Raw genomic sequence first — 6,294 nt, 5'->3', positions numbered from 1 at the left:
CCACGAGCATTAAAGCGGGCAGCCCAAAGGGCCAAGCTGCCTCTCTTTCTCTTTCTCTGTTTATATCTCTCTCAGCTAGGGCTCTTTTCCTTCAGGGGCTTTTAAAGAGGAGGTCACCTCAAAACATAAATACAGACCCACACCTCCTCCCTTTAGAAAGCCCTGGTTTTTCACACTGTTGATTCATTTGTTACTGTTACACTTTTTGGTTTTTTTAAAGTCCACATGTGTGTGTATAGCATTTTCAATCAAGGGCATCTTCTTCGTTTCGTCGCTCCACCGTGACCGGCCGAAACGCAAGAGGATCGAGACCAAGAGAGGAAGAAGAGAACAACACAATGGCGAAAGCAAAGGAAAACATGAATAACTTCATCCTTGGTGCATTTTTTCTATTCACCCCTCCAGCTTCCACTCCTCCACGTCCTCAACTCCGGCCATCTAATGGCCCCCTACATTTCTCCAACTATATTTGTGTTTATTTTTTTTGTAAAACTGGGAAGTCCTCTGAAGAAGAACAAGTTCTAATATAGCAATTCGGTTGCCACTAAGAGATTGCACAGTCTATTGACTCTAAAGGACAAGAAAAAGAAATAATAAAAAAAGAAACTAAAAACACATTTTGGAAGGGAGAATTGACACGAGGAAAAAAAAAGATTTTAAATCACTTTTATTCACAATTTTAGGTTTTAAAAAAAGATGCAAGGTGACGAGGAAAAAAAGGACAAAAAATGCGATTATATCGTGGTAGCTGACGTAGTGGTATTATTATTATTATTAATATGATTTTAATTTTGTAGAGCTCTTAAAACAGTGCACATTTGACTTCACAGCTTTAATAAGGCCTGTACGGTCCGCACCACTTGGGATACCATTTCTTACCACCCTCTGTTTTAGCCTTCAGGAAATGATAAAGGAAAAGAAAAACAAAAATATGGACAGAACAAGATGTCGACAGAGATCATAACAAAATGAGTCAAGGACAAGAAGGGCCTGCTTTAAGAGGAAAGTGTCTTTGAGGAAAGACCACACTGTTGGCAGTGGTTGCAGGAAATGGACTGGACAGAGGATTGTGGGGGTTGTAGTACTGTACTCCGTAGATTGTGGTACTGTGTCGAGGTTTGGTTTTTAAAGTTTCTTGGGGAGGTTCTATTTCGTTTTTGTCTCCTTTTCCCTCCGAGGTCGCCAAGAGATGCACAGTTCACTTTAAAACACTCCACCATCCATGCGCCCGTTTTCCAAGTGTGGGAGGGTCACACTTGGGGTGCGAGGAGTACGTCCTGTGTGTTTCGGTTTGTTCGTAATGACCCTCCTGCTCACATTCATTTGTAGAAATGGAACTCATTCACTAAATGCCATGGATCCCCTCCTTTCTTCCTAGCGATCTGATATATCTCTGTAAAGGGTACGCAGCAAAGCGTTTAAGTCCCTGGGTCATGTCCCTGGTCGTATGGAGCGTGGTTGGTCACCGTGCAGAAAGTCCAAACCCTTTATTTAATTTATTAATAAAATAAATGAGTCCGGCTTCATTCACGTTAACAGGAGTCTAAGTATAGTCCGCGTTTTCCTCTTCTGTTGCCGTCAAATCTCAAAAACGTTTAACGATCCAGACTCTGGAGTCTTACGTATCTACAGCATCGTTTTTTAAATGTTGTCATTCATTTCCACTGCGATGGAATATGAACTAAATAAAGGGGGTTTGACTCTTGCACAGGACATTATTTAAAAGGCCGGCTCCTTGTTTTAATCAAAATGCAATGTCTGTTGAAACTGTGGGAGTAAAATGATTAACCAGTAAATACCTGGCTTTATGTCCTCGCCACCTTTCAACTGTGAAATTTCCCGTTCAAATTAACAATAAAGACAACAGCAACAACACTGCTCTAATCTGAGCTTTGAGGAAAATGTGATGCCAAAGTTTAGCGTAAGATTTCCTCTCACTAAAGTGCCCCAGCCAAAAATTTAAGAAGTAAACTGACCAGTATCCCTGACCAGTTTGGGCAGCAGCTAGGATTGGTTTCCAATGCCTTTTAAACCTGCGTATACCCTTTAAAGAGGTTTCGACACTGTTGATATATCAGATGCTCTCAGTGCCTGCCAGTCCACTGCCTCCCCTATATGTTTGTGTGTGTGTGAGTGTGAGTGAGAGAGAGTTTCTGTCTCGTTTGCCCTACAGTTCTTGTGTGGGATTGGTTGTACATACTTGCGCACACTTAGAGTGCACAACTGCCACCCTTCCTCTCTTCTCATAAGCTGTTTTTATCAATCATTATCGTTATTAGGCTTCTAATGAAGTAGCGGATTTTATCCTTTTTGTTTTATTATTATTATTGTTGTTGTTATTATTATTATTATTACCTTTAGGTTCCTTTTATTGCCATATCCTAAAGCATCATATAGAGTTACAGTTTATTCGGCTTATTTATAGGTGCTGTATTTTCATTTTTGACTCTTATTTTGGAATTTGTTTGACTCCTGTTCTCCGGTTGTTTTTATTATGTATTGGATTATAAGAGGGCAAGTTACTTTTTTTAATTTTAATTTTTAGACTGATAGACTGCCGGCAGTATTGGGTAATATTTACAAGATGTAGTTCTCATACGTTGTATATTAATGAATTCTACAGATTATTTTAACTCGTTTATATTACTTTATTACGATGTCACTTAAATGATCACAATGGCATTTATGGCTAACGTTGAAGCTGTTCACGTTGTTATTATTATTATTATTATTTTTTAATTTTACTTGGATTATTGATCTTACGCAATCTTGTTTTTCTTGCTCTCATTCTCTGTATCTCAAACGTAGTACGAAACATCTTGTTTGTTGTTATATCCTCTGATACGCCGAGCTGATCTGACGCAGCGTCTCTGTCCATTTCCCTCTCGGATGCTGCCGTTTATCCTTGTCTCCTTCTGCTTTGTTGGGTGTGTTTCGTACCTCTCAGGCCCTGAGTACACTGGCGTTGTGTCTGTGCCCTACAGAGATGGAAAGGCCTTGAAGTTGTGGTCAGTTTGTTTCCCTCCAGATTGGTGGCAGTGGTGAAGCCCCCGGTTTGTGTGGGTCAGAGCACACTGACCGAAACAGAGGGGGTTGATTTTTGTCTGCTGCATTCTTATTCACGTTGTGGCATTTTAGTTTTGGTTTCCTTTACGTTCACGCAAACAGGTCAGTGCAGCTCCTAGCATAACACCCCTCAGTACACTGCGGTAGAGACGGAAGGACTCGGGCCTGGACAGTATGGCATTTTTGGCTGATTATAATTTAATGCTTGTTTTTTTGGGGGGATTTGTGCTTAACTGGCTCGTGATTGGCCGGTCTGGTTGTTTGTAAACATGAATAATGCATCATTGGAGGCAGGGTAATCGTAGCGACCATTTACCAGTTTGGTCTATATTACTACCATATGATTTTGTCTGTTTATAAGTGTTGCCATGTCCTCAGGAGGTTGCAAACTGGCAATATCTGGTAAATCAGACGATTTTATCAGCCAACTGATACATCGATTCGGCCCTCACAAGCAGTTCTTGGTGTTTGTACATTTCCGGAAGATTTGCAGCAATCCCAAGCCGCTTTTTTTTTCTTTATGATGGATGTGTATTAGTACTGAGCAACCATTTCTGTTGATCTCTTGCACTTAGTCATATTATTAATTACAATTACCCAGCGAGGACTCAAAAGACTTTTTGGCCTTAAACTGCACATCAGGCTTTCAAAGCACAAGATGGGGCTGACGACAAGTGTCTAAATCTGCATTGTCGGCATAAAACAATCGGTGAAACATAACGAGTGATTCTTGTTATGGCCAGTAAAAGCCTTCAGCTGTAACTGCCGTTGAGATTAGGCCTGTAAAGCGTTTTTACAGGTTGAGTTAAACCCCTTTTCCAAGCACTTAAAGCAGCACACTGCGATTTGTAAAGTCTCTCTTTTAATATCCAACCTTTTTCCTACGGTCATGATGTTGAGTCACAGGCTCCTGCCCGACATGACCCTTACGTACCTGCCTTTCCCTCCTGCACCAGATGCTTTATCTCATAGGATTTTCGTTCAAACCACGGTGATGCAATTGCCGTTTCTTGTGCTGGGAGATTACGGACTAATTATGTCAGAAATCTGCCTTTTCTTGGTTATAAACCTCGGCCTTGTCCAAGAACCCTAGAACATTTCTTTCTGGTTTAAAGAGTTCATTTCCGTTTGTACCTTAAACCTAATGCACTTCAGATTTTCACAGAAGTTCCCCAGACTGCAAGCAGTTCTTTACTTAATTAAAAGCACAATCTTCTAAGGATTCAGGTTTCATCTTTGAAAACATGGAAAATAAAGCCTGGCTGCCATCTTCTAAAAGTAGATGTCAGAGGACTGCTGTTTTTTTAATCGCTCCCTCTTGAGAGCAGATGTTAATCAAAGCACTTAAAGTCTCCTGGAAGCTGACCCGTGCAGGATTTGATGAGATCAGTGTGCAGAGTGCCTTGCCCAGAAGCGTCTCACCTTTAATTAAATAAACCGTTCATTCACTGGTGCAGGAGTCAACTGAAGCAGATGCAAATCTGGATCGTTTCATTGTTAAGAACAAACAGCGCCTTAAATATAATGTACCTATCGCCCCTGAGGGCTTCCAAGTGGTGAAAGTGGATTCAATCCCAACGATGCCACAGCGAATCTTGACCATTAAATCACAAGATTCGAGACGAAAAAGGAGGATTTCCTTTAGGGCTGGCCCAAGTAGAAAATATTACAACATGTCTGCTATGTTTTAAAGAACCCATGTCAACGTCTTAGAAATACAAACTAAACAACTGTCCTCTTGTTTTAAAAAATATATATTTGATGTAGTTCATGTGTTTTAAACACGGAAGACTATTTAAAACAGGTCATTTCAATATATAAACATTTACATACATAAATACAGGAGGTCCTCGGGTTACGTCAGTCCCGAGTTACGATGTTTCGTAGTTACGACACATCTCCCATTTACTGTATAAAGCCTTGTTTTGACGTAAGTGGTTTTGCGTCGTAAACGTTGTAACGTGAACTTCGTGTTTGGTGTACGCGGCGGAAGAATACACGGTTACGCGGCTCGGGACCGAGGAGGATAGGATCAGTGCTTACAGTATGTTATTTATGTTCCGACCTACACCGAAAAATCGGTTTACGATGCGACGTAGGAACGGATGAACGTCGTAAGTCGAGGACCCACTGCACAAAGTTCTTCAGGCCAGCCCTACTGTTTATCCAACGTTTAATCACTTTGTCATTGTGACGACTGCTGAAAATATTCACAAAAAAAATAAATAAACAAAAAAGAATCAAGTGAGTGATTTCAGATCAAATGGAACTGGTTCTCAATACTTAGCCCATAAGGTACTGCCCATGATACGTGACCCGAATCTGGGATTTGGGATTTCCTGTCTTTGGGAACTTGCATCTTTTCAGTCGAGGAAATGTACAATCACCAAGACGTCTTTGTGTTTTCCGTCAGGTCGTTGGTTCTTCTCATGTCTTGACCCAAGGGCTGAGGGTTTATATGAACCCTGCCCCATCAGAGGTTGTCGTAGATGAACATCTTCCCACACCCCACCAAGATTTCTATGGCTGTTCTTACACTTTTTGATTACTTCGTTTAAAAGGCCAGGCTGCAGCTCTCCCGTTTCTTCGGTTGTATTTATTTAATGTGGCTTCAGATTATACTTTTGATGGAGCTCAAGGTTGAATTGTCTTGCCATTTGACATCTGTTGGGTTTATTGCTGTCGCGTTTGTTACTGACTGGTCAGTGGAAGATATTTTTGTTGAATTTGTTGCTTATAAGAAGTTATCTATACACTGATAGACACACTGAGTTAAGCGAATGACTTGAACGGACCCATTTGAAGTTTTGTTTTGTTTTGTTTTAATCGGGGGCTCGTCCTGTTTTTATGAATGCCTTTAGCGGTTTGTGTTCAGTGGTTCGATGAAGAAATCCAGCTCCATGATTTGTCTGCTGTTCTCATTTCGGAGAAGCTTTTAGGATGACAGCATGATAAAAGAAACCAAATACTGTACTAAAACGGGTTATTGTGTGCATGTGAGCGCATTTATCAGGTCAACAGATATTTTTCCTTTTCGTTTCTTTAAGCATTTCTCGCCTTCCGCTCACTCCATTTCTCCGGTACGGATGTTTTTTTCACCCCTGGCTCAGGCAAGGAAAGGAAAGTTGGATCGATGGAAGTAAAATTCATGAATTTAAACGTGTTAATTCCTTATTGCATTAAAGTTCCACAAACTTTGAGGCTGAAACAAACCTGGTCAGAGACCTT

At 40.8% G+C, this 6,294-nt stretch overlaps 1 protein-coding gene across 1 annotated transcript in view; it reads left to right on the top strand.

The window, feature by feature from the left end:
* Positions 1 to 6,294, top strand: part of LOC136678128 (protein CASP-like) — a 161,258-nt gene that overhangs the window by 141,877 nt on the left and 13,087 nt on the right. The gene's annotated exons all lie outside the window — the stretch shown is intronic.

Source organism: Hoplias malabaricus, chromosome Y (genome assembly GCF_029633855.1).
Source record: "Hoplias malabaricus isolate fHopMal1 chromosome Y, fHopMal1.hap1, whole genome shotgun sequence".
NCBI classification, from domain to species: Eukaryota; Metazoa; Chordata; class Actinopteri; order Characiformes; family Erythrinidae; genus Hoplias; species Hoplias malabaricus.
Note: the sequence above shows the minus strand (reverse complement) of the source record. Positions and strands in the feature narration are given on the sequence as shown.